Raw genomic sequence first — 24,762 nt, forward strand, 5'->3', positions numbered from 1 at the left:
ATAGTGTACAGAATTCATCAAGTGACTCTTTCTCACCTTCCCAAATGAATATTATGTCGTCGATGAACCTATACCAAAGTTTGATGTGTTGGAGGAACCTGTTATTGCCCCAAATATGGTTATCCTCCCATAGGCTCATGAAAAGATTAGCGTATGAAGGCGCAAAACGAGTTCCCATTGCGGTCCCTCTTGTTTGTTGGAAAAACTTTCCATTATACCAAAAAAAGTTGTTCTTTAGGATAAAATTAATACCTTCCAATAGAAAGGTAATTTTACTATCGGCATTCTCATTTTTTTCAAGATGGTATTTTACTGCTTGGATGCCTTTTTCGTGTTCTATAATAGTATAAAGACTCCGCACATCCGCGGTACAGAGGAAGGAGTTATCATTCCACGTTACTGTTTTCAATTTATTTAAAACGTCGGTGGTGTCCTTGATGTACGACTTAATTTTTAACACCTCAGGTTGTAGGTGATAGTCAATAAAATGGGACAAATTTGATGTCACTGAGTTTGTACCTGCGACTATAGGTCTCCCAGGGTTTTTTTTTACATCCTTGTGTATTTTAGGGAGTACGTAAAATATTGGAAGACTGGGATCCGTAATCCTCATGTATTTTTCCTCTTTCTCTGTAATGACTTTCTGTTCTTTATACTTAGACAATAGAAGTACCAAGTTCTTCTCTATTCTCTCACTCGGATTCCCTCTTAGTGTCATGTACGTCTCTTTGTCTTCTAGTTGTTTCTTGATTTCTTCATCATATTTTTCTACATCCATAATGACTATCCCCCCCCCCCCCTTATCTGCTGGTTTTATCACGATATTGGTGTTTTCACTTAAATTGTCAATGGCAGTCTTCTGAAGTTTCGTTATATTTCGTGGAGCTTTCATCTTGAAGTTGGTATCTTCCAGATCAGCTGTCACCGCCCTATTGAAACTTTCTATAAAACAACCACGATTAAATGTGGGGTTGAACGTGGATTTGGGTCTAAAAGGGTCCCTGGCCAATGTAGTCTCCCCTTTTTGTGTTAAAAAATATTTTTTTAATGAGACTTTCCTGACAAATTTCTGTAAGTCTAAATAAGTTTGAAATTTGTTCAGTTTATTATTTTGGGCAAACTTTAGGCCCTTTTCAAGGACATCTTGTTCATCTTTAGAGAGTTGATGTTTACTCAAATTGAATACAGTTGCCTTTTCTGGGGTTGGAATTTTAGCAATAGTGTCCTTCTTTTTAGTCAGACCCTTCCCTCTCTTTCCCCTTTTCTTAGTTGTACGCTTAAAGACTAGTACCTTTTTTGCCTCCTCCTGCTCCCACCTAAAAAATCATTCCTATTGAGGATTTGATATCTATTTTCCATTCTCAAAGGTGGAGTATAGCGTGCTTCCTGGCTTCTTCTCCATTCATCTTTGGTATAAAACCTTCTCCTATCCAAATGTTCTCGCCTATGTTCTTTTTCTGTATTGTGTCGTATTCTTTGTCCTCTGTTGGCATCTCTGGTCACCTGGTAATTTCTTCTTCTATAGTTCCCTGGATGATAGGTTCTTCTTCTGGATTGTGGAGTTAGGAGTTTTTCAGGGGTTAGGTATCTATTATGATTTGTCTTATTTTTAAAAATCAGTCTCGTTGATCTTTCTGGGGTGGGGTTGTATTCACAATTACAAGGTGTCTCCTCTCTATAATCTCTTCCCACCTCTACTGAATCCCATAGTCTTTCCTCTTTATCGTTATTATCACCTTTTTTATCGTGTTTATCTCTGATGAACTTCCTTTTTTTTCTTAATATAGTCTCTTTTTCTTTTCTGACTACCCTTCTTTCCATTTCCCCTTCTATTCGGATATACTCATCCAAATCTCTATATGGTGTTAATAACTCTGTATACTGTTCTATCTCAGTTTTTAATTGTGCTAAATTCTTTTTCCTTTCATTAATGATTAGATTACCAGGTGACCAGAGATGCCAACAGAGGACAAAGAATACGACACAATACAGAAAAAGAACATAGGCGAGAACATTTGGATAGGAGAAGGTTTTATACCAAAGATGAATGGAGAAGAAGCCAGGAAGCACGCTATACTCCACCTTTGAGAATGGAAAATAGATATCAAATCCTCAATAGGAATGATTTTTTAGGTGGGAGCAGGAGGAGGCAAAAAAGGTACTAGTCTTTAAGCGTACAACTAAGAAAAGGGGAAAGAGAGGGAAGGGTCTGACTAAAAAGAAGGACACTATTGCTAAAATTCCAACCCCAGAAAAGGCAACTGTATTCAATTTGAGTAAACATCAACTCTCTAAAGATGAACAAGATGTCCTTGAAAAGGGCCTAAAGTTTGCCCAAAATAATAAACTGAACAAATTTCAAACTTATTTAGACTTACAGAAATTTGTCAGGAAAGTCTCATTAAAAAAATATTTTTTAACACAAAAAAGGGAGACTACATTGGCCAGGGACCCTTTTAGACCCAAATCCACGTTCAACCCCACATTTAATCGTGGTTGTTTTATAGAAAGTTTCAATAGGGCGGTGACAGCTGATCTGGAAGATACCAACTTCAAGATGAAAGCTCCACGAAATATAACAAAACTTCAGAAGACTGCCATTGACAATTTAAGTGAAAACACCAATATCGTGATAAAACCAGCAGATAAGGGGGGGGGGGGATAGTCATTATGGATGTAGAAAAATATGATGAAGAAATCAAGAAACAACTAGAAGACAAAGAGACGTACATGACACTAAGAGGGAATCCGAGTGAGAGAATAGAGAAGAACTTGGTACTTCTATTGTCTAAGTATAAAGAACAGAAAGTCATTACAGAGAAAGAGGAAAAATACATGAGGATTACGGATCCCAGTCTTCCAATATTTTACGTACTCCCTAAAATACACAAGGATGTAAAAAAAAACCCTGGGAGACCTATAGTCGCAGGTACAAACTCAGTGACATCAAATTTGTCCCATTTTATTGACTATCACCTACAACCTGAGGTGTTAAAAATTAAGTCGTACATCAAGGACACCACCGACGTTTTAAATAAATTGAAAACAGTAACATGGAATGATAACTCCTTCCTCTGTACCGCGGATGTGCGGAGTCTTTATACTATTATAGAACACGAAAAAGGCATCCAAGCAGTAAAATACCATCTTGAAAAAAATGAGAATGCCGATAGTAAAATTACCTTTCTATTGGAAGGTATTAATTTTATCCTAAAGAACAACTTTTTTTGGTATAATGGAAAGTTTTTCCAACAAACAAGAGGGACCGCAATGGGAACTCGTTTTGCGCCTTCATACGCTAATCTTTTCATGAGCCTATGGGAGGATAACCATATTTGGGGCAATAACAGGTTCCTCCAACACATCAAACTTTGGTATAGGTTCATCGACGACATAATATTCATTTGGGAAGGTGAGAAAGAGTCACTTGATGAATTCTGTACACTATTAAATTCAAACAACTTTAATATTGACCTAACTTTTAGTATAAGTAGGGAAGAAATCAACTTTTTAGATTTAACGATATATATAAAAGAGGGATGTATACATACTAAATCCTTCTTTAAACCCACAGATACCAATTCCTATATTCCCACAGGAAGTAATCATCACCCTAACTGGATTAAGAATATTCCAAAGAGCCAGTTTAGACGTATGAGGAGAAACTGTACGGAAATAGATACATATAAAAAACAGGCAGATGATATAAAAAAGAAATTCCTCACCAAAGGATATCAGAAACAACCCATGGATATACATATAGAAGAAATAGCAAGAATGGATAGGGAGGATATTTTGAGACCGAAAACTTCGAGAGAAGAAGAGGATATCATGCTACCCTTTATTACCACTTTTAACAGCCAGTATAGAGAGATGGAAAAAATCATAAGAAAACATTGGCACCTGCTATCCAGGGACCCAGTTTTAAAACCCTTGATCAAGCCACAACCCAAATTCATTTATCGCAGGGCTCCGAACCTGAGACAGAAGATGGTTAAAAGTGCCCTTCCTCCTAAAAAATCCAATAGAATAAAGACCATAGGTTTCCATAGGTGTGGCTTGTGTAAAATGTGCCAAACACATACAACACAGGCATCAAAAACTGAATACTATCATTCAGCATCAACTGGAATTAAATATGACATTAAGGAATTTATCACGTGCAACACGAAGAATTGTATATATTTAATGGAATGTAAGTGTGGCTTACAATATATTGGACGTACCTGTAGGTCATTAAAAACAAGATGGGCGGAGCACGTTAGAAATATAGAAAAGGGGCTCATCACCCATTCTGTATCTAACCATTTTAAATCAGTCCATAATAGTAAGTGTGAGGGTTTAACCAACGTGATAGGGATTAAGACCGTTCAAAACCATTGGAGACGGAACAATGGAGAAGAAATTCTAGCCCAAACAGAAATGAGACTTATTTATGAAATGGGTACTCTTAATCCAAAAGGGCTAAATATGGATTTTGAATTAAAGTGGTTTTTATGAGTTCTATACCCTTTCTTCATGTGCATATTCGGTTTATGTGTTTTACATGAAGTTGAATATTTTAATATCCTTATATATATTTATATGTTCCTTATATAGATTTTTAAATATGTTTTTCCAATATGTCTTTTTATTCAGTATCTCCATATTTATACATGCTTTTACTATATAGGTAATGTTGGGATATCAATTACTGTGGCTTCTAGGATACTGAGACCTCTATCACGGACCCGCAGTGCTATACGCGGCAGTTCCGGTTTAAACAGGAAGCGGCGTGCGTTCCACGGACTGTGGAACGCACGCGCCCGGAAGTGGAGGATGGCGTGCGTTCCATTGGCCGTGGAACGCACGCAGAGACAAGAGGCGATTGAATAACTCGCTTCTGGTGCCGAATTATGCTATTATCAATCGAAGGGAACAGATGTGAAAGCCCACCTGTAACCAGCCAGTAGATAAATATTGAAAATGATATGTTTTTAAGCTAATTTGGATCAGTAAGGGTCCCTCCAATCAGGGCACACGTTGGGGTTTAAATAGACCCACCATATACCATATACCACACACCTTGAGAAAGGCCCCCTGAGGGCAGAAACGCGTTGGTGACTGATTGGAGGGACCTACTGGAGCCAGAGGGAACACGCTGATTGCTGCTATATACCCCGGGGAGCTACATTGCAAACGCTGTTAGGGTGGGCCATTGTGACACCCCACAACCTCTGGTACGTGGGTCCACTAATCTGTGGTGGATTTTAAGCTGTTTTTTTTTGGATCTAGACGTCTAGCTTTTTTAACAAATACCTTTTCTGCACTTTATTGAATAAACCATTTTATACTTGAACGCAAGCAATACTTCACTATATATTGATTTTCTTTTCCTACCTATGGAAACCTTTTATCTGGATGGAGAGGTAAAGGTGGACTAGGGAAGAATCGTATTTGAATCTGCAGAATAAAGGAAGGGATACTACAAGCGTAATTGGGTGGGCACTGTTGACACCCCACTAAGTCCGGTACGTAGGTCCGCCGCACCGAGGCGGATTAAAATTTCCTTTACATTATATTTATATGTGATTGAAATCTTTGTTAATCCTTTTGATCCCTACGGGACTTCACTATTTATTATTTCTTTCTTTGAGGATATCGTGCTACATTAGACCAAGGAAGTACTACTGATAAACTGTCCAGTGAGGAGAATTTTCCCTTTCCACACAAAGGACTATCACCCGTAGTGACCCAGGGAGCGCACCCCAGCAAAACCACAGAATTAGGACTGAACTTTTTTGGGAAATTGATAACCATCCCAGCTGGGAGATTGCAGCACCTCTGAACTGAAGCGCCATCTGTACATTTGTTTTTTTGTGTGATACTTTAGCTCCGTCCACTTTATCTCCATCCAAGGCTTAGTAAATAGACCCCTTTCCTTAACTGCAGTCTAACCCTAACCGCAGCGCCGTAACTACCTATGTGCCAGCTGTGCCTGGCACACAGCGCAGTTACTCTGAGGGCGCACGGCCAGCAACATGTAATGAGTCAAATTGACTTATTACATGCCGTCTGTTGTGTGCCGTGCGCTGCGCTGGAGGGAGAGCAGCAGCCGCGCCTGAGGCAGAGAAGGAGGAGGAGGGAGGGGGACTTGAGCCGCAGCAGCGCTATGTCATTGGTAGCGGCGCCACTTCAGCACTCCCCTCTCCTTCTGTGTTGGCTGCCCGGCGCTGCTGTGAATGCTGGGATGCGGTTCCCTCATCCCAGCATTCTCAGCAGCGGGCAGCCAATGCGGAAGGAGAGGGGACAGCTGCAGCAGCACCTCTACCAATTACATAGCCTGCTGCGGCTCAAGTCCCCCTCCCTCCTCCTCCTTCTCCCCTGCGGCTGCCCGGGATCTCTGCCAGCACGAGGAGCCTGACTGCCAGCGGGAGAGATGGTAAGTATATCTTTTTTCTTTCTTTCTTTCTTTCTTTCTTTCTTTCTTTCTTTCTTTCTTTCTTTCTTTCTTTCTTTCTTTCTTTCTTTCTCTCTCTCTTCTGCCACAATGTGTAAAAAGGGGGACTGGCTGCCGTAATGTGTAAAAAGGGGGACACTGTATGCCGTAATGTGTACAAAAAGGGGACGCTCTCTGCCGTAATGTGTAATAAGGGGGACGCTGTCTGCTGTAATGTGTAAACGGGGGATGCTGTCTGCTGTAATGTGTAATAAGGGGGACGCTGTCTGCTGTAATGTGTAAAACGGGGGACACTGTCTGCTGTAATGTGTAAAAAGGGGGACGCTGTCTGCTGTAATGTGTAATAAGGGGGACGCTGTCTGCCGTAATGTGTAAAAAGGGGATGGTCTGCCATAATGTGTAATAAGGGGGACGCTGTCTGCTGTAATGTGTAAAAAGGGGACGGTCTGCCATAATGTGTAAAAAAGGGGACGCTGTCTGCCGTAATGTGTAAAAAGGGGGACGCTGTCTGCCGTAATGTGTAAAAAGGGGGACACTGTCTGCCGTAATGTGTAAAAAGGGGACTCTGTCTGCCGTAATGTGTAAAAAGAGGGACACTGTCTGCCGTAATGTGTAAAAAGGCACGCCGTCTTCCGTAATGTGTAAAAAGGGGCTCTACCTGGTGTAGTGGCGCTATTGTGCAGCGTAATTTGAATAATGCAGAGGAGACTACTATGCACCGTAGTATGAATTGGCATTATTTTGTGGCCACGCCCCTTCCCCATGAAGCCACATTCCTATATATTTTTTGCGCGCCTGCGGCGCGCACTGCTTCTGTCTTGCGTAGGGGGGCGCCAATGCCGTTTCTTGCACACAGCGCTAAAATACCTAGTTACGGCACTTTCTAACCGTAGCCCCAGACCTAAAATCAGCTCATTCCGTGACAGACTCCTGGCGGGGGAAGCACATATATGTATGCAGCACTCTTGTGAGGTCACTTAACAGTTGTGTAAAGTGCCTTGAATTTGTGACATGTGTTATGACCACCCCTATGGAAATCACAGACTATTAAGATCCTGTGGTCACAAAATGCACAGCAGATGATAATTTGTGCAGACCAGATACTGTATGATGGTGTGACGGTACTGGCTACAAATCTACTGTCATCTGTTCATAAAGATGATGTAGGGGTTACTGCGTTTCAGTCTAAACATTTGCACTATGGATTTGAGAGAATCCAGTTCAAACATCCATGAAAACAACAGGTTCTTCAGAGCCTATGCAGAACCATGGGCTGATGCTCCTTCTTCTGTGCTCTGGTCTTATTGCAGTAGCTTCTAAACAAAACATAAATGCATAGCATTCCCAAAACAGAGCAGTGTTTGTACAGCCACTGTAGCACACATTTCTTCTTCCATTTTTGAAGGGATCCAACCCCAATGCTTCCATAACGCAATCTCTCTTTGTCCATTTTATGCACCACAGTAGTGCCCTGGTTCACATTATGCCACACTGTAGTGCCTGCCTACAGTTCACATTTTGCTACACAGTTCCCCCAGTTCACATTATTGCCATACATAGATAGCACCCAGTTCAGCTGACACCCAAACCTGGCAGATGGCGGTGTCATGACACACCATTCCATTATTTGTGAATAAGGTGAACCATCAGAAGTCTTCCCCCAAAACACAAACACACCTAAAGAGGGTTGGCCTTCAGTTGGCAACTCCTCTGTCCCTGTGTGTCCTTAATGGCTGGCCACTGTTGGTGATACCACATCCTGCTGGGCTTGATAAATAGGGAGAATCCACATTCCTGGTGAATTTCAAAATGTTATCTCTTTAACAAACAGATCCCTTATTCTGCCTATATCTAACTTTGCTGCCTGTCAAAGTCTCATTACTGCTGGCTGGTCCTTTTAGGCTACAACAGTCCAATAGGTTTTGGGCAACGCAGCCCCCAGGTTAAAACATCAGGTAGGCTTAGCATACGTTCTAAAAAGTGTTGGGATTCTGACAGTCGGGATGATGCTGTCCATATTCTGACCGCCGGGATCCCTGTAATTGTGTGCAGTGTCAGACTGGGGCATGAAGGGCCCATCAGTGGAACGCAATCATAGGAGCCCACCAAGGGGTGTGGCCAGTCTCCAGAAAGGGTGTGGTCAACTACAAGAGAGGAGTGGCCATCCATTGTTGGAGTATCATAGTATGTATGGTGTGACCAATTGCAGTGTACAAGGACGCATCAATCTGTATAATAGCGTGCACAGGCACTAAAAATGGGCATCTCAGTTGGATGGATATGCATGCGGTCCCTCAGCGGGGCAAAGAAAGACCAACATAACAGGTGCAGTAACAAATAGTAGCAGAGCGGGCTCATGCATTCCTTACTCCACTTACTGCACTGGGCAGAGAAAGAATTCTGAGGGGGGCAGTGGCCCGGTCTGCAGAGTAGCAGTGTTGAGTGAATCATTCACTGGCCATGGCAACTTGCACCAGAGTACTATTGTAAGTGTAGCTGCTTCCTGGCCAGCTGGGTTGCAGACGGTGCACAGCAGTTGTGGCCCTGGCCAGCTTCTACGGACTGCATCATAGGGATGGCCATCGGTGTATTTTCCAGTGATGGGTGCCATCAATGGAAAACATTAGAAAAACAATCTATGGTGGGAACCCATGCAATGTTATACCTAATTGGATAGCCCCCAGGAGATCCATAAGTCACATTAATTTACCGCTGGTACTAGGATACCTCCAAAAAGGTTTTCATGGGAAACTTGCCCCCCCATAAAGAACATCACATGTAATTATTATACACAGTTCATACTCTGTCAGGGTTCACATGTTTTGTGCATTAAAAAAAAATTATATATTTTTCATTTATAGCAACATATGTGAATACTAGGTGCTTCATCGCGCCCTACGGGCGCTCTTCACACCGTCGAAAGGGGCTACGCCCCTTAACCCCAGCCCGCCTTGCTGGGGTTCAATATTTGCATTATATGGAGTATTACCTGCATTCCTAGGTTTGTTAGTGGTTAAAAATTGCACGACGAAAGGGCGTCCGATGGTGAGGGGGCGTAGCCCCTTGCGATGGCGTGAAGAGTGGCTGCAGGGCACGATGTACAGAATGTAGCAGGTGGGGGGGGGCCGCAGATGAGGCAGGGAGTCTGTAGATGCAGGAGAGGGGGGGGGGGTGGATGCAGAGGGGCGGTATGGAGGGTATACAGAGACGCAGGGAGGGGATACAGAGATGCAGGGCGGTAGGGAGGGGATACAGAGAGGCTGGGCGGTAGGGAGGGGATACAGAGACGCGGGGCGGTAGGGAGGTCGTACAGAGATGCGGGGCGGTAGGGAGGGCATACAGAGACGTGGGGCGGTAGGGAGGGCATAGAGACGCGGGACAGTAGGGAGGGGATACAGAGACGCAGGGTGGGAATACAGAGACGCAGGGCAGTAGGGAGGGGATACAGAGATGCGGGGTGGTAGGGAGGGGATACAGAGACGCAGGGTGGGAGGGAGGGGATACAGAGATGCGGGGCGGTAGGGAGGGGATACAGAGATGCGGGGTGGTAGGGAGGGGATACAGAGAGGCATGGTGGTAGGGAGGGGACAGAGAGATGCGGGGCGGTAGGGAGGGGATACAGAGACGCAGGGCGGGAATACAGAAACGCAGGGCGGTAGGGACGGGATACAGAGACGCGGGGTGGCAGGAATGGGATACAGAGAAGCAGGGAGGGGATACAGAGATGCGGGCGGTAGGGAGGGGATACAGAGATGCGGGGTGGTAGGGAGGGGATACAGAGAGGCAGGGTGGTAGGGAGGGGACAGAGAGACGCGGGGCGGTAGGGAGGGGATACAGAGACGCAGGGCGGGAATACAGAAACGCAGGGCGGTAGGGAGGGGATACAGAGATGCGGGGTGGTAGGGAGGTCATACAGAGATGCGGAGCGGTAGGGAGGGCATACAGAGATGCAGGGTGGCAGGGAGGGGATACTGAAACGCAGGGCAGTAGGTAGGGGAGTCCCCAGTGAGGAAGCTGATGAAGAGAACATGGAAAGTAGTGGAGGGGGTGGACACCAGAAGGGTAGACCGGGGTGGCATTGCTCTCTCCTGCTCCCAGTTTGCCCCTGACATTCACAGCGGTGCACTCTCACCTGTGAAATTGGTGCAGCATCCAGAGATATCTCCCTCCACAGTATCACGCACTCTGTCCGTTTAATCCCCCGTCTCTGGGCTGTCGGGCCGGCCGTGTGTTGTGGAGTTAGAGCCTCTGGGGATGGAGGGAGGCAGCGTTGGAATGTGGCGTGCGCAGGGGCGGCAACTGAATACTTGGGGCCCTGTACAGTGATAGCTTGGGGCCCTCCCCTCCAAACCACCCTAGCCCCCCTCCTCAACATACATATACATGCATTTATATATGCATCCCCCCCCACACTCGTGCCGTGCGACGGCTGAAAAGGGGCGTGGCTTAATTTTGCCTCGGGGGTGTGTCCAGCTTGCCTGTAGATGCTGGCAGCCCCCGGAGACTGGAGTGTATGTGTGCCGGCTCTTCTCTGTGGCAGGAGCCGAGTGCTGCAGAGGATTATCTCACTCGGCTCCTGTCACAGCAGAAACGCTGGTACTTTGGTGTGTGTCCTCCCCTCCCTCTCCTCCCCCCCCCCCCGTGTTCGGCGCCGGCGGGATGCTGCGGGTAGTGTGCACACCGCAGGGCTGACATCTGCGGTAGTTCCGGTGGTGAAGGGCAGGGGCAGCGGCACGACCCGAACGAAGTGACAGGCTAAGGTGAGGCGGCGGACGGCAATTGTAATACTGTATACTTCATCACCGGGGCGCCTCTGACCCCCCTGTCGCCGTGTCTGGATGAGCTTGGAGGCGGCGGGTCTGTGTACGCGGCGCAGGGAGGGCTATGAAGCCTTCTACTGCGCCACCTGTCCCTCCTAACGTGAATGCCAACGGCAGCAGCAGTTGTTTGCCCGGCGCCGCAGCCAGGGAGTCAGAGTTGCTGATGACAGAGGGGGTAGTTGGACAGACAGCAGGAGCAGAGACTTGCTGCACATGTGGTGGGCAGGCTGTGTGACTCCGCCCACCGCTGTGACTCCACCCAGCGTTAGAGGGCCAGGCACCGAGTCACAGGGCTAATATATAGGAGATATAGTTGGCATGTTTTTTTTGTTGCAGAAATCAGTTACCAAAGGCAATTATCCTGGCGCTGAGATCGAGTGGATATCACCTCTAGCTGCTGTGTAAAGGGATAGTTAGTCCCAACACCAATACTAGTAGAAAACAAGATAAACAAGGTACATTGAAAAAGCTGTATTTCACAGTGAAACGCGTTGGTACAGGAGGTGAGTGCTATTGCCAAGTTGGATCAACCAGGAGACAAGCCTAAAAGTCCGCAGGGTGCATCATTGCGAGTTATAAGGACAAGACTGTAGCGTTTAATAGGATCTTTATTGGATCCTGGAACAAGCTGCAAGAGGTCATCCATCCAACCAGCAAGTTGCTGGTAATTACCATTTTCGCATATCTACAGACTTAGGAGTGTATTTACTAAGCCTTGGATGGAGATAAAGTTACTGGAGATAAAGTACCAGCCAATCAGCTCCTAACTATAATTTTTTCAAACACAGCCTGTGACATGGCAGTTAGGAGATGATTGGCTGGTACTTTATCTCCAGCTACTTTATACTCCATCCAAGGCTTAGTAAATAGACCCCATACTCTTATATAAACCCCGGCTTATATATATATTTATCTATTGAACTTCAGTACTAATGTGTGCCTTATATTTCATGTAAACCAGTTTTTATCCATCATTCGTTTATTCCCGTTGCAGCGGTATTTAAACATATTATTGTATTAATAAATGTGAATTCTTTACCAAATCCAGCTTATAGCGCTGTTTTATCTTGTTTTCTACTATGTTCTTTTTTCTTTTTTTTTTTGCAATGACTTCTTTGCATTTCGTTGGTCATTCTGAGTTGATCGCTCGCTAGCTGTTTTTAGCAGCCGTGCAAACGCTATGCCGCCTCCCACTGGGAGTGTATTTTATCTTAGCAGAAGTGCGAACGAAAGGATCGCAGAGCGGCTACAAAATAAATTTGTGCAGTTTCAGAGTATCTTCAGACCTACTCAGCGCTTGCTATTACTTCAGACTGTTCAGTTCCTGTTTTGACGTCACGAATACGCCCTGCGTTCGCCCTGTGTTCGCCCAGCCACGCCTGCGTTTTTCCGAACACTCCCTGAAAACGGTCAGTTGACACCCAGAAACGCCCACATGTCAATCATTCTGCGGCCAGCAGTGCGACTGAAAAGCTTCGCTAGACCTTGTGTGAATACGCCCTGCGTTCGCCCAGCCACGCCTGTGTTTTTCCGAACACTCCCTTAAAACGGTCAGTTGACACCCAGAAACGCCCACATGTCAATCATTCTGCGGCCAGCAGTGCGACTGAAAAGCTTCGCTAGACCTTGTGTGAAACTACATCGGCTGTTGTGAAAGTACATTGCGCGTGCGCATTGCGCCGCATACGCATGCGCAGAAGTGCAGTTTTTTTGCATCATCGCGGCACAGCGAACATTTTCTGCTAGCGATCAACTCGGAATGATCCCCTTCTATTTTTTGATTGGCTGTAATGCAAAACTAACAGCATTGTTGTTATGTGACTATTTGTGCAGATTAATTATACGGCTATATAATGTGATCACTTTAGGAAATGGATCACGTGAGAGCTTTTCAGTACACACCGTGTTCCGTTTCTCTGCAAACTACTTATTATAAACTATGTAGTCAATAGGCACACATGTGGAACAATGACAGGTTTATCGTCAGGAATCTCCTATGTCAGAAGAAAAGGAAAATTATTCATTATGAAAACATTTATTTTACAGGACATGTATAATCTACCTGTTTATTTTGTGGGTGTTTCACTTATCATAACACAGACAATCCCATGTACAAGCTAGTAACTGTTATTATTTCTTTTGACCTGTGACATGATAAAGATATTTCCAATGTGGTTCTTCACACTGCCCGGAATAGGAATACTTCAAAGCCAGAATGTGGGAGGGAGGTGGGGGAAGGGGTGTGTGCACCATTTTGACTGTTCCATGCAGCACTTAGCAAGAAATGCCCTCACTCAGTGCCTAATTCAGACCTGAACGCGGTGCTGCAAATCTGCAGATCAGATAGTCGGCCCCAGGGAGAGTGAAAACCACCCCATGCAAGTGTGCAAATACATGTGTACCCTGTGCAAAAATTCCGCCGGACAGCTGCAAATCCGTTTGCAACTCACGCATCATCGAATGATTTTTCCAGTCTGTGTGTAGCCGAAGACTTACTCCCACAGTGCGATACAAACAGGCTTATTGGGGTCGGAGCTGACGTCACATACCATCCCTGAAAACGCTAGGGAGTGCCTACATTTTCCCCAATACTCCCTAAAAACGGCCAGTTACTACCCCCAAATGGCCTCTTCCTGTCAATCACCGTGCAAACGCAATGCGATCAAAAATTTCACACCATCCTGTCGCTGTTTGGAGATGCGCCTGAGCATTGAGGTGCATACGCATGTGTAAATTCACGCAACAGCGATCAGGTCTGAATCGGGCCCTCAACCCAGCTCTTCCCATTGCCTGCTAAAAAACGGTGTTTTCGCTACAATAAGCTGCATATAATTACCAACTGGGAGGGCCGAAAATAGGGAGTTCCAGGTGGGCGCGGTAGGGACAGGGCACTGAAAATCGTCTCATTATGGCCCTGCCTCCTCATCATTTAGCCACAAATCATAATGAATCGGCTCATTATGGCCCTGCCCCCTCATCATTTGGCCACCATCCATAGTGAATCATTTAAAACATTGCTTGGCTCATCCCTTTCAACTGTAAATTGCCAGGATGTGGGAGCTGGGAGAGGAGACTCACCATAAATTCCTGGAAATTCCACCAGGATCATCTGCCGGAAGGCTCATCAGTATCTCTATGCGTATCTACCCTTCTGTGACATTATGTAGTTCATGATCCTTTCCTTCTCATCTTCTACACTCTGAGCATAAAGAAGTACAAGTACCAAACATACAAACGGACATAGGTGTATGCTTTTTTTTTTTTTTTTTGCAAGCGTGCAAATTTACACATTTTCTGCTAAGCAAACAGGAGTACACCCAACTCTGCATGAGCCCCCAAATATTGAATGTAAAAGACAAACCTTTGAAGAACTTATTAAGCAGGGATTAAGCATGGGTGTGTCTACTTTGTAGATGATTCCACCAAGAGTACAGGACCAACTTTCAATCACAGTGCCCCAAAACTTTTTCAGAATTGATTTTAATGTGTTTGGGGTGATTTTTCTATTTTTTTTAATTATATTTTGTATTTTTAATATGTTGAGGATTACACACCAGTAGAAGATAAACACTGTATCTTTTATTACTTTCAGAAATGGCATTTTCCAGCACAGGAGATCTCTTAATGTTTATAGGTATGATATTAACTTTGCCTTGAATGCACAGTTTAATTTAGAACATGGGTCTTTCAACATAAGCTTCAGAGGCATTAGGCTAGGGTAGCAGGGGTGGAACTCCCAGGGGCAATGGAGATGCCTGCCTCCGGGCTCCAAGGCCTAAATGGGCACCTGCATGAACAGCAGCATCTGTGTGGTTCACAGTGGAATCAAAGTGTGACCGCTACTCTCCTAACAGAGCTCTGTGGCGCACCAGCTGCTGCTGCAGAGTGGCTCTGTCCCAGGAGCCCTGCTAATACCTGCAATAGGGAACAAGACAGCCCCCGCCTGGTACCGCTCAGTCTACGTTGCAGCAGCGGTGCAAGTGGGCGGGTATGGGTGGGTACCCGTAAGAATTTAGCCGTGGGTACGCCGTACCCACGCCGACGGGCCGACGCTACTCACTGCTCGCTCCGCTCGCTCCCTCCACTGATCACCGCTGCTGCTGCGAGGGGAGGATAGCGCAGCGCTCGCTCTCCTGCCCCTCAGTGTCTTCCTTCAATTCAATTGCGTATCTGGCACTGTGGGGCAATGTGTATCTGGCACTCTGGGGGCATTTGTGTATCTGGCACTGTGGGTCAATGTGTATCTGGCACTCTGGGGGCATTTGTGTATCTGGCACTGTGGGTCAATGTGTATCTGGCAATTTGAGACAATGTATATCTGGCACTCTGGGGGCATTTGTGTATCTGGCACTATGGGGCAATGTGCATCTGGCACTGTGTGGCAATGTGTATCTGGCACTGTGAGGCAATGTATATCTGGCACTCTGGGGGCATTTGTGTATCTGGCACAGTGAGGCAATTTGTATCTGGCACTGTGGGGCAATGTATATCTGGCACTGTGGGGCAATGTATATCTAGCACTGTGGGGCAACGTGTATCTGGCACTATTGGGGTCATCTGCCCCTCCCCCCATATGTGTATCACGCCCCTATTTTCATTGACCACGCCCCATGTGGCATTTGGCACACAGCACTATAAGACATTTTTTCTACTTGCACCACTGCATTGCAGCAAGTGACGGTGCACATGCTGCAGCTGCTGGACTCTGAGGTGGGACCCACCGGTGAACGCTGATTCTGCTTGCTGGAGGACGGGTGAAACTCGTGAGTCCGACCCTGACCCACCAGCCGTTGTCACACAACGTAGCAGGAGTCCTGCCAATCCACTGCGGGCTTCAGTCCCTGTAGACAGGCTGACAGCGCTATTTATATAATTCTGTAAGTTGTGTGTCTTTATACACACGCACACATTCACACACATAATATTTGTTTTCCCTCTTTTAAGGGGATGTTGGAGTGGCCACTGCACTCTATCTTGCCTCCGGGTGACTGGGGGGAACTTACACCCCTGCAGGGTAGCGCAAATTGTAGGGGCTCTTCAGATATCAGCAGATAAAATAATGTGAGTAAATTACAATAGAAGAAGAAAGAGGATTTTGAGACTTCTCTGAAGCCTGTAGGCTACATGTGTTATCACTTGTTCTGGAATGTACTGAACAAAATAATAACATTTCAAAATATCCGTCTTAAAAATAATGTCGATACATTTTTATCAATACTATGCATAAATTCTCCAATAATATTAGGGGGTAATTCAGAGTTGATCGCAGCAGCAAATTTGTTAGCAGTTGGGCAAAACCATGGAGGTCATTCCGAGTTGATCTCTCGCTAGCTACTTTTAGCAGCTGTGCAAACGCATAGTTGCCGCCCACAGGGGAGTGTATTTTTGCTTTGCAAGTGTGCGCACACGTGTGCAGCCGAGCAGGACGAAAACGTTTTTTGCAGTTTCCGAGTAGCTCTGAACTTACTCAGCCCTTGCGTTCACTTCAGCCTGTCCGGTCCCGGAATTGTCGTTAGACACCCGCCCTGCAAACGACTGGACACGCCTGCGTTTTTCCAACCACTCCCAGAAAACGGTCAGTTGACACCCATAAACGCCTTCTTCCTATCAATCTCCTTGCGATCGGCTGTGCGAATGGAATCTTCGCTAAATCCATCGTGCAGCACCGATCCTCTATGTACCTGTACGACACGCCTGCGCATTGTGGTGCATACGCATGTGCAGTTTTGCCACTTTTTTACCTGATCACTGCGCTGCGAAATTCAGCAGCGAGTGTTCAACTCGGAATGACCCCCCCCCCCCCATGTGCACTGCAGGGGGGCAGATATAACATGTGCAGAGAGAGTTAGATTTGGGTGGGGTGTGTTCAAATTGAAATCTAAATTGCAGTGTAAAAATAAAGCAGCCAGTATTTAACCAAACAAATCTAACTCTATCTGCAAATGCTACATCTGCCCCCCCTGCAGTGCACATGGTTTTGCCCAACTGCTAACAAATTTGCTGCTGCGATCAACTCTGAATTAGGCCCAAAGGGGGTCATTCTGAGTTGATCGTAGCTGTGCTAAATTTAGCACAGCTACGATCATTCACAATGACATGCGGGGATACGTCCCACATGTCAGTGCCGCCCCCCCCCCCCCCCCCCCCTCGGAGAAGTGCAAAGGCATTGCACATCGGCAATGCCTTTGCACTTCAAAAGTAGCTCCCGGCCAGCACAGCTTTAGCGTGCTGGCCGGGGGCTACTCATCGCTCCCCAGCCCGCAGCGGCTGCGTGTGACATCACGCAGCCACCGCGGACCCCCCCCCCAACGGTCCAGCCACTCCTGCGTTGGCCGGACCACTCCCCCTAAACGGCGGCTTAACGCTGCCGTTCAGCCCCCTCCCGCCCAGCGACCGCCTGTCTCAGAGGCAATCTCTAGGCACCGACGGCTGCCAATGCGCCGGCACACTGCGGCGCCAGCGCATGCGCAGTCCCGACCCGAACGCTGCACTGCGACAAACTGCAGCGAGCAATCGGGTCGGAATGACCCCCAAAGTGCGTTACTTTGTTAGTACTTAGAAGTCAGTTTAGTAAAACGCGCAATCACTACAATCAGAATATCTGAAATGATTCCTGTTTCCAGAATTCTATCCGCTCACTATAAGCAATAAGCCCCAGCCTGCCCTGTATGAGCAACAGACATGCTTAGATGATGACTTAATATTATTATAAACAGGCTGGGCAAGTCTCCACTTTTGCTGCAGTTCATGGAGGATCTGGAAAAACCTGACCTACAACATCACAAAATACCTCTACAGTGATTGGTGGATGCATGTTCTTTTCAGACGGATCCTATAGCACCACCAGAAAAGTAACATTATCCAAAATAACCTCTCATATAATAATCAGGAACAACAATAGCTGACGTCCTATAGAAGAAAAAGCAGATCAGAACTTTTTATTCTTGGCTTTACAGAGTATTTCAAAATGTGCTAGATTATGTAACAAAATGTGCAATCTACTAAATCAGTTCTAAAAGAGTCACCATGGGCGGGATGTAATGAAGCCCGAGTTCGGCGGCCATGCAGGATGCTGGCCGATCTCTGACTTTTTTTAAAGAGGTAATCGTGAACAAGATGTGGTTTAGCATTGTACATGAGTGCCCCTTTAAAAAAAATGGTCAAGTTCAATTAGGAAACCAGCACGGCTGCCGAACTCGGACTTCATTACATCCCGGCCCATATATTGTTTTCGGAAAAGGGGCAGCTGTGTAAGGAGTTTAAAATCTGTCATCTTCTCTAGCTCCAACAAAGTAATAGAAAATGTAATAGAGTGTGAGAATCAAGTAGTGAGAGATTTTGTTCTTTTTTTTTTTTTTTTTTAAAGTGGCAATCATGTACGTGGCAATATCAACCTGGTTTTGTCACATATATGATTGCCACTTTAAAAAGAAAACCAGAACTCTCATAAAATCTCTCACTTCTGTAAGAGGTGCGGCTGAGTGTGGTGGTGCCTGCTGCCGTGCAGGTGTAGAGTCGGTACTCACTAGGCGCCGCTCTCTCTCACCTTCAGGTACCGGAACCTTCAACGGACCTGGCAAATCTTTCGTCGGACCCGGACACGACGACCTAGGAGGAAGGAGATTGCTGAGTGCCGTCCTCCTAACTGTGGACCGAAACGCCCTCCGACCCCGAGAAAAATAGTGCTTTCGGGCTAGGTGAGGGTCATCCCAGGCGTCCGCCTCAGAGCCCGAATTTCACCTATTGGCACTCTCGCACCAGGTGGAAATTCTACCTTGCACCGGCGTGCAAGGCTCACCATTCGCCCTGAAGGAAGGGAGACAGATAGAGACACACACAGAAGGAACACACAGACCGATGTTACTCACCGTCCTACGTCTTGTACTCCGATCTTCTCCACTTACAGGTCCCTGTAAGGAGGCAAAGAGAGAAACAGCCGTGCAGGGCCTAGAACTACCCTAGTGTGCGTCCGCTACACTAGCTACATAAACAGAGCCCTCAAACTAGCTCGTGTGAGTGGTGCAACACAACTATGCACAAACTTAAAACAAACAGACACTTTGCCCTGCACGGTAACAACATACATCACAATATCGGAATACAAGATCACACGGTGCTGTCCCTTTAGATCCCTACCTGCACTCTGGAGGGTGAGCGCCACACAGCCTACCCACCTCCTGTACACTTCCGGGGGCTCAGGTCAAGCAGACCTACCTACCTAATCACCTCAGGGTGGCCTGGACCTAGTGCCCAGTGCCACCTTTATTCACCTCGGGGGAAACACTTCTTCACTGGGCCTAGCGCCCCCTGACTGCACACAGGCCGGAGGCCTGACTTCACCCACGGGCCTAGCGCCCGCCTAACTCGTCACTCGTGGGGTGACCTGGGCCTAGTACCCAGCATCACCTTATGATACCCTATTCGGCAAAGTACACTAGGGCCTAATGCCCTCTAATGTCCCACAGGCCTATTGCCCGAAGTGCCCCTCGGGCCTAACGCCCGCCTATCAGCCGCTTAGGTGGCTTGGGCCTAACGCCCAAACCACCGACTATGATGATGACCCCCCAAACTCCTATCTGCGCAACAGGCCTAGTGCCTGAATTGTGCCCCCGGGCCTAATGCCCGTCCCTGGTGGTCGAGGGAGGAAAAGGGAGGGGGTGAAAGTTGCCTCACTGAGGCCTCACCTGCCCCAGGGATCTCCAGCGCCCTCTTCTGCCGCTGACCCGTCCTGGCCAGCGGCGCCGCCTCCGCTCCTCAGCGTCCAGCCGCCGCTGGACATCTTCCTCCTGCAGGCCGACGTCTTCTGGCCTCTTCCGCAGCCGCCGGAGCTCCTCTTTCCACGGCCGTCTTCTCCTCGCGTCGTCTTCTTCGCTCACCCGCGCGGTCTTCTCTCTCCGGGTCCCGGACGCTTCTGCCGCGCTCTTCCACGCGCTTCGGGTCTTCAGCTCCCGCCCGGCGTCTGACGTCAGACGCCGGGGGTGGGGCCTATGACGCGGCGAGCGCCGATTGGCTCGCCGCGCCCCTCTCTGATTGGCTGCCGCTCCGGGAGCCGCGATTGGCTCCCGGAGGGTGCCAACATTTAAAGTCCTCCGCAGCCTCCGGTCCGGTGAAGGGAAAAGGGTAATCCCTGCACCGGACACCCGCCGCTCCTGCCCACAGACAAGCTGCCCCAGCGCTGCCACGCACACACTCCCGCAGGGGATACAGATCCCCTGCGTGCTGCTGATGGGATGTGTCCCGGGGTACCGGACACATCTCCACACTTCTTGATTCTCACACCCTACATTCCCCCCAAAATGTTAGATCAGGCTTTCCCAACCACGGTCCTCAAGGCACACTAACAGTGCATATTTTAGTGATATCCAGGCTTCAGCACAGGTGACTTAATTAGTAGCTCACTTATTTTGATTTAACCGTCTGTGCTGCAGCCTGGATATCACTAAAACCTGCACTGTTGGTGTGCCTTGAGGACCGTGGTTGGGAAAGCCTGTGTTAGATGTACACACAGCAATGTGAAAATCCAATGTGATTGCCAATGCCATAGGCCAAAGTGGAACAAAATCGCTTCATGTTTAGGTACAAAATTATAGATCCTACTCAACATCTGATCAGATAAGTCTAGCTGGTTGATAGCTATAATATGGCAGTGTATGTAGTCATCAGCCAATCACACCAAGTAACCTGTTTATGATTTCAGAGAGATTTCAGGAAATTTGAATCTATAAAATCAGTCATCCTCATGACACAAATCTGCTTTGTATTTAGACTGAGTGACTGAATCTGCACAACTGTGGTAGGCTTGATAAATACGTTATTAGTTTACCTCTCCTTATCCAGTTATGTTGATCTCCTGTTACATGGAACTCATAGTCAGCTGGTGATACGGCTCTATCTGTTAGATTGTAAGCTCACAAGAGCAGGGCCTACTCCCCTCATGTGCCTTTCTTTCTGTTACTTACACTATCTTATACTCCATACTCCCTTTGATAGCACCCAACCCCTGATGTTCCGTACTTGTCCTATATTGTCTTAAACTGTAAAGTGGTATACACACGGAGAGATCCATTCTTAAAATCTAAGCAATCTGACTAAATTCTGACTAGCCCACTATCTAGCACATCGCTCATTTCACGCGCTGGGTGAAATAAGCGCCCCCCTCCCCGGCCCCCCTCGCTCAGCACTCATCGTGCTAGGCTGAGCGGGGGTAGAGATGTATGCTGAGCGGTCACTGATAGATCACTCAGCGCACATCTCTGGACGTGTGTACTGGCCTAAAGTGCTCTATCCTTGTTTTGCTCATTTGTTTATGTACTCTGTAACTGGGCGCTGCAGATCCCTTGTGGCGCCATATATATATAAAGGATAATAATAGTCATTTTCATAATTGTTCAACAGAGCTGGATGGCTTTTCATTACCATCTGGTGCATGGAAAACAAAGACAACTGTGTATGCTCGCTCTTATCTTCAGATAGCATGGGTGCTCCCCGAATGATTTACATGGAAGTCATATTATTATTATTATTATTATTATTATTATTATTATTATTATTAATAATAATAATAATAACTTTTTTTTCAACAGCCCCAAATCATTCTGCAGTACATATAGAATGTTCAATTATTCATATTAATTAGTCTCTGCACTAGTGGAACTTACAGTCTAAGGCAGTGGTTCCCAAACTTTTTTTGAATTACGGTGCCCTACAGTATCAGAATTTTTTTCAGGGCACCCCTAGGCGAAAAGTTTCTTATTGGGAAATTTTGAAAGAAATTTTAAATTAGGTAAATTGTGTTTATATGTCATCCTTAGGGTCAGTTATGTGGTGAGGGACAGGATTCACTTCTGTTTGTCCACATATTTTATGACTGACAGCCACCAGCACTGGTTTTGCCTATTATATTGACCATAAATAATTTGAATTGGTCCTTGACCACCAATCCAAGGCACCCCTGCTTGTGTCCCGAGGCGCCCCAGGGTGCCACGGCACACAGTTTGGGAACCAATGGTCTAAGGTAGGGGTGGGCAATTATTTCAGCTGGGGGGCCACATAGCACATTCCAGCGAATATTCGAGGGCCGCACACAAAATATCCCCTCCCTGGGTAAAGTTGCCAGCTCCCCCCTCTCCTTGTGCACACACAGGTACTAGGCATCACAAACACACACACAGGTGTAGGTGGGTACAGGGTGTTTACGCAAAGCGTCAGGGGGTGTACACTGTCAAAAACGTCGGGAAGGTAGGGGTACAGGGTGCCATATACACAGAGGTAGGGGGTTCTGGGTATCAAACATGGGAGGGGAGTACAAGGTGTGTAACACACACACAGGGGTAGGAGGGTACTGGGACACACACCAGGGGTGAGTGGGATAGTGGGGGTAACACACAGAGACATGAGGTACAGTGATTCACACAAGGAGGGGGGGGTAGGTGGGGGGGGGGGCTCCCAGGGTGCTCACCTCTCTCTGCACCAATCCACTGAGCTGCAGGGTATGATCTGCGGGCCCCAGATACAGGCCAGGGGGATCCAGGCTGGTCGCTTAACAAGTGTTCCATGGAGCCGCGCCACCAGTCATTTCGGGTGTAAGGCCGTAACTGTGACCGGGAGGCCAAGGTCTGCTTCCTCCTCCCTGGAGGAGGGAGGGTGCGGGAGATGCTGCCGCTGTTCCTCCATGGTGATGCAGCAGGGAGCAGGAGGTGGAGCTGGCCGAGGAGGTTACCCAGGGAGCAGGAGACAGCCGGAGTCCAGCTGCCCAGATGATCCGCTGGCCCTACCCGCTGCTGCCTACATCCGCTGCTGCCCCTGCTTTGGCTCCGCCCCCTGCACCGCTCAGCGCCTGACGTCGGAAAGGAAATCCCGGTCAGCAGCCCCTGTGACGTGACCGGGATTTCCTCAGCGGCGCCGCGTCTTGGAGCTGCTGTAGTGCAATGACAAGCTTGTCATTGGGCACTGGTGGGGGACAGCGGGCCAGGCAGGATCGGTTCGCGGGCCGCATCCGGCCCGTGGGGCCGCATGTTGCCCACCCCTGGTCTAAGGAGTATATTTTTAATACAATGGAAACTCACATGGCCGGTAATAACAGAAGAAAAATTATGAAAACAATACTTAATTCAGTGAATTAATCATTTTAAAATTAGCAGTAGTGTGTGTGTGTGTGTGTGTGTGTGTGTGTGTGTGTGTGTGTGTGTGTGTGTGTGTGTGTGTGTGTGTATGTGTATATATATAGTCTTTTGTTTATGTTTTGTTTGTTTTGTTTCCATATTATATTTCCCCCCACACCATACATGCCGCCTTAGCTGGCTCACTCATGCCCAGGTCCCTGCAGACTGGCCTGACACAGTACATGGCATGCCCAGCGTTGTGTGCCTATTATTAGTTGAGTATTGCTCAGCTGCCTCTACAAGATTTTAATGATAAATTGGCATGATAAGAGTTCTCAGTGCAGTTATTCATAATCACTGTTATCACTTCATATTCTTGTATAGGTTGTTACATTTTTCACCACACATGCTCAAACTAACATTAGCCTACTGTACCAGTGTTGGTGCTAAAATGGGACTACTAAAGGAGACTTATCCTTTAATTAAGTTTGCAATTTACAACAATCATAGACCAATCAAATTTACTAAGGTGACTGTGCATCTGGTGGGGAAGTGAAACAAAATGCATTTTGAATTGCTCTAAACAGCTCTCCTGACACAAAGCACAGTTAGAGAAAATACAGCATAGTTAGAGAAAAATGAAAGGAACAGGGGAAGCAAACTGTGGGGAAAAAGACAGGACAAAACATTGGGGGTCATTCCGAGTTGTTCGCTCGTTATTTTTTTGTCGCAACGGAGCGAATAGTCGCTAATGCGCATACGCAATGTCCGCAGTGTGACTGCGCCAAGTAAATTTACTATGCAGTTAGGAATTTTACTCACGGCATTACAGGGTTTTTTCTTCGTTCTGGTGATCGTAATGTGATTGACAGGAAGTGGGTGTTTCTGGGCGGAAACAGGCCGTTTTATGGGAGTGTGTGAAAAAACGCTACCGATTCTGGGAAAAACGCGGGAGTGGCTGGAGAAACGGAGGAGTGTCTGGGCGAACGCTGGGTGTGTTTGTGACGTCAAACCAGGAACGACAAGCACTGAACTGATCGCAGATGCCGAGTAAGTCTGGAGCTACTCAGAAACTGCTAAGAAGTGTCTATTCACAATTCTGCTTATCTTTCGTTCGCAATTTTAATATGCTAAGATTCACTCCCAGTAGGCGGCGGCTTAGCGTGTGCAAAGCTGCTAAAAGCAGCTTGCGAGCGAACAACTCGGAATGACCCCCATTGTCGGGAACAAATGTGAAAAGAGATGATTCAGAAAAGAAGATGGGAAGCGTTACTATTTTGAGTCATTTGGTGATGTTGTCCTCTTGGCGCCATCTGATCTCACACAAAGTACTTTTTTTCTGGATAACATATGTGGTCGCAGAACTCCTTTGTTACTGGAATACTATGTTACTGAGATATTT

This window comes from Pseudophryne corroboree, chromosome 4, assembly GCF_028390025.1.
Source record: "Pseudophryne corroboree isolate aPseCor3 chromosome 4, aPseCor3.hap2, whole genome shotgun sequence".
NCBI classification, from domain to species: Eukaryota; Metazoa; Chordata; class Amphibia; order Anura; family Myobatrachidae; genus Pseudophryne; species Pseudophryne corroboree.